Source organism: Protopterus annectens, chromosome 8.part0 (genome assembly GCF_019279795.1).
Source record: "Protopterus annectens isolate FY-2018-M chromosome 8.part0, PAN1.0, whole genome shotgun sequence".
Classification (NCBI taxonomy): Eukaryota; Metazoa; Chordata; order Ceratodontiformes; family Protopteridae; genus Protopterus; species Protopterus annectens.
In genome coordinates, this window is record NC_056741.1 from 262,695,425 (window position 1) to 262,708,567 (window position 13,143).

Here is a 13,143-nt window from a genome sequence, read left to right on the forward strand (position 1 = left end):
ATGTCTTCCTTAAAGGAGCGCAGTTGAATAATTGTTTTCATGACTGGTTGAAATTAGGTTTCAGGGTTAAATGGCCTGGCTGTTTGCATACATTTATGAGTTATCAACAATCTTTCTTCAAGGGAAATGTTATATCTCATCACCCAAATATAGATAAATGTTCTATTTCAGGGCTTCAATATTGCAAAAAATATATACGACCACAATCTCTGAGGCCTGAACTGTGACTATAATTCTGTCAAGCAACTGAAAATTATATTGTACATTTTATCAGGCTTGCCATAGATCTGTTTGACCTCTCTTCTTCTCTCTTCCTCTTATTTTTACAGCTTTAAATTTTCAGAAGAAATAAAGTCAGGAATGCAGACTTCATCCAGTGTCCATGGCAGCTTTGTAGAACACTGGCAGGAAACCGTCTACATGTTCACATTCTTCACTCTGTATATTATGCCACTGATTATAATGATTGTCTGCTATGCCAGAATCCTTCCTGAATTCAACAGTCAGCTAAAGAAAGCAGGAGGTCAGCAGGGGATTTGTACCCTCCATATGTCAATATACAGCTGGAAAATTCTTAACTTTCTTTTTATTGCTGTTTTTTGGAAAAGTGGGGATGAATTGAGCTATCTTTTCAAATGAAGGTTTTTAGTGCTTAAGAATGCAGCCATCATGAAAAAAAGAGGAAGCACTAGGAATTTCAACTTGGGGACTGTAATTCCAGATTCAATATCAATTTGCATTCAGATGGCAATGGAAATGTAACAGTTAGCCAAGATGATATTATCCAACATGAAGATAAAGTGTGAATTGCACTCTATGTATGTAAGAAGTACATACTGTAAATATTTTTGTCAGTATTGAATGTTTTCCTGTGTATTGCATGTGGGAATAAATCATAAGTCAACACAAAGTAATGCTAAATACAAATGGACTTAAATGGAAAAGAAAACAATAATGCCATAAACCAAATTAAATCCAACAAACAGAGGAAGTGAAATGTGTGAAAAGGTGGATTTATTACATTTGAAAAGTTTTACATTCAGATTAAGAGGGTATTCAGAAAGAATGATAACATGTCTGTTCTGTGATGAATAACATAACAGGAAATGGTCAATGTGGTGCAATGGAGATCAAGTATTCAGAAAAAAACACCACCAGTAGCACAATGTTCCAGGCAGTAACTTTTAATAAAGTATTAAGCACTTTAGTTTGCTATCTAAACTTGCAAACTTCTTTAGAATAAGGAGAGCACTAAAAACACATTACTTGAATAACATCAGCTTAACATTTGAATAAGAAACATCACACACAATTAAAATAACCACAACCTGCAATTACAGCTCATTGCCTTAAAGAAATAAACACATATCCAACAATTATTTGAATAAAGAGCAAAGAGCTGTCCATAAAATTAATATACTGCATGCTTCTGTCCATAAAAAAATTGAAGACTGCTAAAAAGTATTAAAATTCTTATTAAAAATTCATATTTTTCTAGCCCTTAGCAATAAAACACTAATTAAAAAAAATGTTTTCATTGAGACATGGGGGTGGGGTAGCATTCAAACTTATCTGTCACTGAAGTTTCCTACCTTCTAGCTTTGCTTCCCAAGCCCCCCCCCCATGACTGCATATAATAGAAACGTTTTAAAAGCTGTACATTGAATAAAGTGCAGGTACAAAGCATTACTGGGTAACATCTCTTAATGGTATAACAATGCTCATAAATCATGCTTTTCAACTGAAGCTACGTCTTTCCAACATAAAAAGCAAGGCAAGTTAGACATGTGGCAATATAAATAACCACAGTAGTATTGCAGTTAAAGTTGTTATTATTCCTAATACTTCTAGGGAATGATTGCACATTAATAGATGGCCCATCATGTATAAAATGACAATAACTACATGTGCCACATTTCCCCATTCCATATTTGTCATTGTTATGATCCAAGCTCTCAGTCAAGTATTTAATGTTCTTCTCTTCCTTATAAACAAAGACAGGGGCCACTCCTAGTTTAGCAATATAATAAAATGAATCAAACACTAACTTCTAATTCCTAAGCATGCTTTCCCTCAGCTTAGAACTAAAATGCCCATATGGGATAATCATAGCCCACTTAAACGTTCTCTTCTTATTAGTAACTGTTTCCTTTCCTATGTTTGAGGAATGCAAGATTCAAACATATAATATTGGGGGCATATTTACTTTCCCGATTCTGAACCACTGTCCTTCTAACTTCCTCCACTATTTCTTTTGTGTATCTCCTCTCAAAAAACAAATTGATAAAAATATTTGTTACTGAATGAAATGCATCATCATTAGATATATTATTTATTTATTTATTCCAGTTTGATGACCAGGGAGGTCCACTGGGCCCGGGGAGCCATATATGACAGAATAGCTTAACAAACTGACCCATTACTAAATTTATTTTCTGCCAGAAAGCATGATAACTATTGTAGTGTAAGAAAGAATCAGAACAAGTTCTTCTGTAAATACTAGAATTATAACTCTTGGTGTTCAAATTCTTCATAATATTAATGTCCAGATAATTAATATTAATTAAAATCAAAACAAGTTAAATCTTAAGATATCAGTAGTCTCATTAATATAATTTAAAAACACTTGCAGACATGTCTCATCACCCCTTCAAAATAACAGTATATCATCAAGAAATCTTAAATAAATAGCAATTAATGCCCTGAAAGGGCTATTCTTAGTATAAATTTGCTCCCATTACCACATAATAATATTAGCAAAAACAGGTGCAGAGGCTGCTCTTATGGCAACCCCCCTCTCACCTGTGTCCTATGGCAACCTTAGCGGTAGGGATGGCTAACACAGTTAGGGCACATGGACCAGCAGGAAATGCTGTAGTGCTGGGGAGTGCTTCCAGACAGAAAGGCTATAGGGAACAGACAGGACAGTCACTGTTCAGTGGTGGGTAGTAAAGCCATCAGTACCAGCTAGCCATCTGCCATTTCCACACAGAAGGAGACACAGATACAACCCCATATATGGACCCCATAAGCTATCTTTCATTGAAACACATGCCTTACACCAGGCTCTGCAGGGACAGCTGATATACCTGGGTAGCACTCCACCCCTGGAAACTTCACAATGTTATTTGAGGACATGATCTTTGACATGCCACAATACCTCACCATGTGCAGGCTTACTGCAGGCACCACTTGTAACAGTTCCACCTATACTGGTGTTGTTGTCCCATACTACTTCCCCCTCCATCTGTGCAAATGATAATGACTGTAGCCTTCCGAAACCCATGCTCATGAGGGTGTGGTAATGTCTAATGCACAACATAGTCAGTCCTTGCACTGCATTGCATAGGCTGGGTGATTAAATGGATGCATCAATTTTGCTCTGTGTTTGTCCCACCATGGCTCATACTTGTGCCTTGCATGGGGACCCACTGCAGCTGCATCATCCTCCTCCAACTGTTCAGCTCTGCTCCTCCACCACTGCTGGCACAGCAATATAGGTTGTTGCAATGGTCTCTCTGGCACACCACCATAGGTCTGAGCTATGGTCCCCTTGATATAATGGTTTACATTGCAACCATGTTGTGTAGCATGCTTCGCAGCACAAACAGCTTGCTTCACATTTCAGAAGTGTACTGCAATGCACTGCAGGATGTATCCAGATACTGAAAGCAAGACTTTATCCATCTGAACATGTTTAGCATGTTCTCTACCTGTATCAGTGCAATGTTATTCATCCGCTCCACTTCTGTCTGGGAATTGTGGCTGGGGATCATCATCTATGTCTCCAATGCATATGAGTCATCAGCTGAAACACACAACAGCAAACACCACTATGTACAGTCTGCTACCTATATTCATGTTACTGGCCCATCACAGGCTCTAAGATTAGCAACCTGTGCACTTACCAGCTAGATGACCTTTGGTAAGTCTCTTCCCCCTAAAAGAAATAATGGTACAGGTCGCATGTTTGCCAGATTTGGGAATCATGGGAATTACCTAGATGACACAAAGGCACATTGTGTATATTATCTTCTGCTCTTCAAACTACTTGGCAGATAATGGAGTGGAAACCCTTCCAGCTGATATACTGGATATCAAGTGGACCAGGCAGAGCTTTGATGGCAATGTGAGTATAGCCAGTAATCCCCAAGACCTCAAACAAATGGCCTATGTTGTAAAATGCCTGCCTAGTAGTAGTGTTTCTCTCTGCCATTGTGTCTGGGTCTATAGCTGCTCCTCTATATACAGCAGCACTATATTTAGGAACTACTGCAGGTTTCATGAGGCTAAGGCCTACAAAACTGCGAGAATGTCCTCAGTTGGATGCTGAAAGGTCTCAGAAGCAAGAATGTTTAATTGTACAAAAATCTTTGCATTTGCTGAGACAGATATTCCACATATACCCTCTTGATACCATGGGATGATGGCAACAGTGAGCTAGCTCTGGTATATGTCTCACCAAATAGTAGTGGTCATCTATGTCCCAGAGGTGCAGGTATGTGACCTATTGCTGTCAGATCATTCTGCGGTATGGAGGGTGGTGGCATGCAGCATCAGACACCCTGGCTTCCAGTGGCTATTCTCATATTCTGACTTGCTAAAGAGGGTGCTACTCTTGGCATCTTTGTACTGCTGATAAACCTGTTCCCAGAGAAATGGTGGTGTACAGAAAAGCTGATTACAGTAGGTCATCACACTACTTTTGCATGTTTTTGAGTCCTACTGCACTGTCTATTGTCATTATTTGTATATGCAGTTACTCTGATTAGCACAAAGGGGGACCATCAGCAGATCTATACGCTTAATGAGTCTTATATGCAAGACCATGGAAAGAATTATTGTGGACCTGATAAAGACATAGGAAATCTTCAGATGCTGGACTCATCCCAGTTTGGTTTCATCAAGCTGAGTCATGCCTTCTAAACCTGGTGGACTTTTTCGAGAAGGTCACTAGAGGCACAGAAGAGGCAAAACAGTGCATACTGCCTACCTTAACATGGTAAAGGCATTTGACACAATACCTCCCTTAAGAGTAGATCCAGTGGTAAGGGACATAGGGACTCATATTGACAAGTAACCTGAATTTTGTTCATGATGTGGCCATGGTGCTGAGAAAATCCTTCTGCTTGGCACAACTTAAAAGTAAAGGCATGACATCCTGATCAAAGGAGATCAAAGTCCCTCTATACTCAGCCCTAATTAGACCAATACTTGAGTAGAGTGCACACTTCAGCATGTACCTGACCAGGCATGTGCAACCGCTGGAGTGGCCACAGAGGTTCCTCACTAAAAGAAAACAGGGTGTAAATAACTTTTCCTACTCAAACTGCCTCCAAGACCTATCCCTGTACTCTGTCTCCCAAAGACTACGGATGGGTAATCTGTGCCTAACCTACAAGACATTCACTGATCCAGCCCTGATGGATCTGCTACACATTCATAAAACAAACAGCACTAGAATTACCCAGTCTAAGAATTTAACCTTATTTGTGACATAAACAAAATTTGTTGGAGGAATAGGTTTGAGTCCAGAGATTACCACGTCTCTTGAACAGACTCCCCAGTTGTATGAAGCAGATGTCTTCCCTAAGCCTATTCAGATGCAATTTGGACCAATGGATGAGAAATCATAAAGTCACCCATGGTTTGACACCAGAGTCCCTTATGGACAGGGGCAGCTTGTGGATTCCCTAAGACACAGGGATAAAGCAAAGCCATTCTAGTCCATGAGGATTGATAAGTGGGAAATTTGGGGCATGAATGGCTAGGCTTAAAAAGGCTCTAGGAACATTAGTCTAGTAACCTCCTGTGATCCTATGCTGACATTCATTTGCATGTCATTATGTGTTCATTTACATGTGATACATACTGCACTATTTTCCATACTCTCTCATAATGCTACATGTGTATCTGTATCAGCCCCTCCATGTATGTCACCGCTTATCATATTATTTTACTTAAGGAGGTGTGCCAATGGTTTCTGAACACCCCCTTCACATTTCTGTAGAGAGCAGAAATTTCATTTCCATTAACACACAAAACTGAAAATGCACCTAGTTGCTCAGAATTATTTGAACTCATCCTCAACTGAAAAGCTACAATAGCATTTAAAGGAGCAGTACATAGGTATATTCCATGCATAAAAACTGGAACAAAAACTTTCAGCAAATATTTGTAACATAACAATAAACAAATTCACATCTTCTGTAAGTATTTCTTGCTTTCAGAATAGGGCTCATGGAAAATTCTGTATTAATTCCATTCTTCCATAAGATTCAAAAAAAGTGTACTGGCGTCTGGCCCAGAAATTGTAGTATATTGGCTGTTTGGGCAGTTTTTCCATCTATTTCAACTTTATCATTTAAAAGCCCGCATTTGTGTTTTTCCCACCTTTCCTGTATCTAGTCTAGTCCAGATACAGATTTGCTGTATCCAAGACTGTGTATAAGTTTCTGAGCCCGCCAAGCCTTTTTGTGTTGGAGGGAAGCCTTCTAGCTTATCTGCGGGAGTGATAAGCACTAGGTAGCCTATCTACCGCAAGATGAGTGGTTTCGGGCCCAGAAATATTAGTTTATTGGCTGTTTGGGCAGTTTTTCCATCTATTTCAACTTTCTGGTTTAAAAGCCTGTGTTTGCACTTTTTTCCTCACCTTTCCTGTAACTAGTCTAGTCCAGATACAGATTTGCTGTATCCAGGACTATATGAAAGCTTCTGAGCCCACCAAGCCTTTCTGTGTTGGAGGGAAGCCTTCTAGCTTATGAGTGGGAGTGGTAAGCACTAGGTAGCCTATCTACCACAAGAGGAGTGGTTTCTGGCCCAGAAATTGTAATTTATTGGCCATTTGGGCAGTTTTTCCACCACATTCAACTTTCTGGTTTAAAAGCCTGTGTTTGCACTTGTTTCCCACCTTTCCTGTAACTAGTCTAATCAAGATACAGATTTGCTGTATCCGGGACCGTTTGTAAGTTTCTGAGTGGTGCCAAAGTCTGCTCTACAATTTTTCCCTTAGATCTACTAGTTCTCTCCTCTCCTGCACTTTTACTAGCTTATTAATCTAGCACTTTACCATACTTCTTGTAACAATTATTGTAGCACACAAAAGTGCTACCAGCACTAAACGTTCTACAAGGAAACAGCTCCAGTACTTATTATTAATGCCCACCCCTTCAGGCATGTCTAAAGGTCAGTTCCCTGTGCTTTCTCCTATTAACCTGGTGAATTTGGGCATCCTGAGGCAATGTAGCAACTGCCTCATGTATACTGACAACCCTCTCCTCTTACTTCCTAACACTCAGACTTGTGAGAGATGCACTTATATGGCCAAATTGGAAGCCAAACAATCTCCAGCCAAGACCGGAATAGCTGGACAAGAGGAGAAGGTCAACACTTGCACCACACCACATGGAACACATAGCTCTCCAGAACACACACCAGCACTGCCTTCACATAATAACACAAACCGCGGAGGCTCTCAATACAAATCTACTCAAACAGCAGAGACCTCCAAGGCCAAAACACACTTGACCACCACAACACAACACTAATCATGAGACACATAACTCTCCTAAACAGTGTGCCACTTAACCAAAGCCCCCTAAGGCAAAACAGCATGCCCAACACACTAATCATAGGTGACTCGATAGTGTGGCACACTGATGTCCCACTCACTAGGTTGAATAAGGAGAAACTAACAGTCAGCTGCCTGTCAGGCACCATGATCCACCACATAACGCACACACTCAGGTCCCTCAACAATAGGTAAAGATATCACTTTATCATTGTACATGTGGGTGTGAATGACCTGAGATGCACTTCCCTGGACTACATGAAAGGAGACATGAAGGAGCTCTCGGATTATGTAGCCCAGGCAGGAATGATACCACAGTGCAAGCAGAAAATGATTGATTTCAACAATTGGCTAAGTTACTGGTGTCATTCTAAGGGGATCCAGTATCTGTCTGTCTGGGATGACATGATTGACAGGCCTCAGTGCTTTGCCAGTGATGGCCTGCATCTGTCACCCCTGGGCTTCCGGATACTGGCCAAGGCTCTTGCCACTCCTATAGTGCCTTTTTTAGGCGGTGTTCCAAAGACCAAATTACCACCGTAATAGCTACAAACAAATTCAATTTGAGGGTCATGCTGCTCAATGCTAGAAGTCTAAATCTCAAAATACACTCGTTCGAAGCACTCCTTAAAATGGAGAACATCGACATTTGTGCCATAGCAGAGACCTGGTTCAAGGCAGCAGAAAGCACCCCTGCACTACCAGGCTATAACTCATTCCACACCTTTCAGCCCCAGAACTTGGACCGAAGCTCCAAAGGCGGTGGTGTTTCCATATTCATAAAGGATGTGCACACCTCCAGACTGGTAGCCCAACATACACATCTGAGATACTTCAGGTGCAGCTAACATTGGATAAGACAGCAATTCAGGTCGTAGCCTGGTCTAGATCCCAGCCATGTCCCAAGACTCACACTCCATGTTCCTAAGTATCCTGGAGAATATTAGGGTACAACCTAACACTCTCATACTGGGAAACCTCAACTACCCCTCCATTAACTGGGAAAACTACTCATGTACCAATACACTTGCCCAACTTTTCCTGGAATTCATTAATTCCAATGCCCTGGACCAGCTCATTCTTACCCCCACTAAAGGTAGCAACATCCTTGACCTTGTCATTACTAACATAGGTGACCGTTGCTCTACACCAAGAGTCATCTCCTCCCTGGTTAGATCCGACCACAAACTAATCACCTTTGAAATCCACCCCCCCCTCCGCAAAGGTAACTACCATGAAAAACTTCTCCAAAGCTAACATTGGGCTCCTAAAAACAGAGGTGGCTAACTTCATGACACCCATACAAATGGAGATCAGTTGCATGACCACCAAATCATACACCAATGCACTGTACAAACATGTACACAAATTCATGGATCTCACCATACCCAATAGAACCAAGACACTGACCTCCAAAAAAGGAAGCCAATCTGGTGGTCCCCTGCCATAAACAAACTCTACAACAGAAGGAGGAAACTGATGCGGAATAAGGTGAAGTCCCAAGACTTGAAAAACTCCCTTATCAGCTCAGCAAAAAGTTGAGATCCCTCATCAAATCCTCCGAAGGTAGCTATGAAAACAGAATTGCAGCAGATAGTAAAGGCAACCACAAGGCCTTCTATAGTTATGTAAAGAATCTCCACGGCAACACCCAGATTTGCTCTGAGCTACTGCACAATGGTACCTCCTATACCAAACCAACAGATACTGCCAATATACTGGCCAACAGATTCAGTGCCAACTTTACCCCTCCCCCCCAAGGGACCAGTTGCAATACCAGTAAATTTGCCAAGCACCCAGTATTACTGCTGCACAGGTTAAAACAGCACTGTCCAATGCCAAGAATACAGCTTCTATGGGACCTGACAATATCCCTGGCTGTGTTCTACATGAACTACAGAGTGAACTGGCATCTCATATGTGTGCCCTGTTCAATCACAGCCTCACCTCAGACTTTGTCCCTACTGAATGGCGCAGTGCTACAATCATCCATTCCACAAAGGATTAGCGACTACAGACCCTAGGAACTATTGCCCCATTAGCCTGACGAGTCTGATATGCAAAGCTATGGAACACATCTGCATGAACCTAATAAACAAGGATATAAGGAATCTCCTAACTCTGAATCCCACACAGTTTGGTTTTGTGTAGGGTAGATCATGCCTGATCAACTTGGTCAACATCTTTTAGTCAGTCACCAGAGCTGTGGATGAAGGCAAGGTGGTTCATACAGCCTACCTTGGTCTGGCCAAGGCTTTTGATGCTATTCCCCACTCAGGAATCATAGAAAAACTCACTAAGCTAGGCATCAACCCCTATATCACTAGGTGGGTTGCAAAATGGCTCACAGGTAGAACCCACAGTGTGAAAGTAGCTGACTCTAAGTCAGACTGCAGACCAGTCACAAGTGGAGTCCCACAGGGATTGGTCCTGGGTCCTCTCCTATTTGGTATCTATTTCTCTGAAGTCCAGGCCAACATGAAGAGACTCTGGCTGACAAGGTTTGCAGAGAATTGTAAGTTGGGAACTATTATTAACTCCCTGAGTGATGTTAACATCCTACAGAAAGACCTTACTGAGACCAATGACTGGTGTCCGAACCATGGCCTTAAGCTCAATGCCAAAAAATGTGTCATCATCCCGTTTGGGAAAAACTCGGTTCCCATGAATTACCACATTGATGGTAATCCACTGAACACAGAAGGCATTATAAGAGATCTGGGAACACAGATTGACAGCAACCTCTCTTTTGACAACCACATTGCCACTGTGGTCAGAAAGTCCTTCTATGTGGCACATTTCATTACTAAGGGTTTCGCTTCCAGGAAGAAAGAGGTCATTGCCTCCCTCTACTCTTCCCTCATTAGGCCAATCATTGATTACATTGCCCCATTTGGCATGTACCTCACTAAACACCTGGAACAACTGGAGATGCCACAAAAGTACCTTACAAAGAGGATCCTAGGCCTTAAACACTTGTCCTAACATCCACATCTCACCCCCACTCCCCAGTAAGGAAACCTCCATAAAAAACCTCTCCAAAGCCAACTTCATGCTACTCAAGTCAGAAGTGACATACTTCATGACACCCACGCAGACGGGAACTGAAAGTTTGACTGCTGAGTCCTACACTAAGGCACTGTATGAGCACATCCACTCATGCATGAATTGTGCCATCCCAAATAGAACCAAGATGCTGTCCTCCAAAAAAAGGAAGCCAATCTGGTGGTCCCTTGCCATAAACAAACTTTACAACAAAAGGAAGAAACTGTTGCAGAAAAGAGGAAAATACCATGATGCAAAAAATTCCCTTACCAGCCTCAGTAAGAAGCTGAGATCCCTCGTAAAATCCTCCAAAGCTAGTTACGAAAATAAAATTGCCAAAGATTCCAAAGACAACCAGAAGGCATTCTATAACTATGTCAAGAATCTAAATGGCAATGCTCAGATCTGCTCTGAGCTACACCAGAATGACATTAAATATACTGATCCCAAGGATATTGCCAGTAGCCTGGCAGATCGATTCAGTGCCAACTTCACCCCCCCCCCTCACCCCCTAAACGGCCCATCTCAATAACGGAAGATTGCCATATTCTGGTAATAACTGCCACACAGGTAAAAAACGCACTCTCCAAAGCTAAGAATACAGCATCCATGGGACCAGATGACATCCCAGGCTGTGTACTACATGAACTACAAAATGAACTGGCACCTCACCTAAGTGTCATGTTTAATCATACCCTCACCTCAGGCTTCATGCCCACTGAGTGGCGCACAGCTACAGTTATCCCACTCCACAAGAGGGGATCCACCTTGGATTCCGGGAACTACCACCCCATCAGTCTGACGAGCCTGATCTGCAAGGACATGGAATGCATTATCATGGAACTTGTAAAAAAAAATATTGGCAACCTTCAAATACTGGACCAGGTTCGTGAAGGGCCAATCTTGTCTCCTGAACCTGATTGACTTCTTCAAATCAGTCTTCAGAGCTGTCGATGAGGGTAAAGCAGTCCACACAGCCTAACTGGACCTCACCAAGGCCTTTGACACCATCCCCCACTCTGGAATCATAGATACACTTACTAAGCTGGGCATTAATCCTTATGTCACTCGATGGGTTGCCAACTGGCTTACTGACAGAACCCACACTATAAAAGTAGATGACTCCAAATCCAGCTCCAGACAAGTGACAAGTGGAGTACCTCAGGGTTCAGTCCTGGGACTGCTCTTGTTTGGCATCTACTTCTCTGAAGTACAGGCCAACACTAAGGGACTCTGGCTAACAAAGTTTGCAGATGACTGCAAACTGGGAGCCATTATTGAATCCCCAAATGATGTTGATACTCTACAAAAGGGCCTTACAGAAACAGATGCTTGGTGCCAGAGCCATGGGCTCAAGCTCAGTGCCAAGAAATGTATAGTTATCCCATTTGGGAAAAAAACATGTACCCATGACTTACCACATAGGTGGCAGTACACTAAACACCAAAAGTGTGATAAGAGACTTAGGGACACAGGTTGACAGTGGTCTCAATTTCAGTAACCACATCACCACAACAGTCAGGAAATCCTTCTATGTGGCACACCTCATCACTAAGGGCTTTTCATCCAGAAAAAAGGAGGTCATTGTCCCACTGTACTTATCCCTCATTAGACCCATTATAGAATACAATGCCCCATTTGGTATGTACCTCTCAAGATGGGTGTACTTTTGAAGAATGAAAGTTCACTACTTCGAACTTCAAAAGTACACCCACACTAACGTGAAAGTGCATCTCTAGCGAACCTGCTAGACCGAACAGGCTAGCAGTCACGGATCTTAGGGTTAGGGCACATGTTAGGGTAAGGGATAGTTAGCATGGCTATCCTCTAACCTTGACCCGTGCCCTGACCCTAAGGTCTATGACTATCACACCACAATGGAAGACATTCCAAATCGGGCTATGTCCTCCACTGTGGTGTGATAGTCACAGACCTTAGGGTTAGGGCATGGGTTAGGGGTAAGGGGATAGTTAATACAGCTATCCCCTTACCTTGACCCGTGCCCTAACCCTAAGGTCCGTGACTGTTGCACCACAGTGGAGGACATAGCCCATTTTTCAATGTCCTCCAATGTGGTGCAGTAGGTTCAGTCTAGTGAGCTTAAGCGAAACTACACTTTCGTTAAAGTGCACTTTCGCTTAAGTGGGGATGTACTTTCCCATTTCGAAAAAGTGAATTTTCATTGTAGGAAAGTACACCCTTCAAGACATCTACAACAACTGGAAAGGCCACAAAAATACCTTACTAAAAGAATCACAGGCCTAAAGCAGATGCCCTATGCTGACTGCCTTAAAAAACTCCAGCTATACTCTGTCGCATATCGTTTACTCAGAGGCAATCTCTGCTTAACATACAAGGCCATGTCCAACCAAGAGCTGTTAGACATGGTACACTTAAAGAAATCCCAATCCCTCAGAGCCACACACTCCAGGGATCTAAACCTTGTCATCACAATAAACAAAACATGCTGGTGGGATAGGTTCTTGACCCAGAGACTCCCCAGACTCTGGAATAGACTACCCATACAT

General features: G+C 42.1%; 1 pseudogene; it reads left to right on the forward strand.

Annotated features, from left to right (window-relative positions):
• LOC122808214 overlaps window positions 1-13,143 on the forward strand; it is a 209,645-nt pseudogene that overhangs the window by 164,714 nt on the left and 31,788 nt on the right.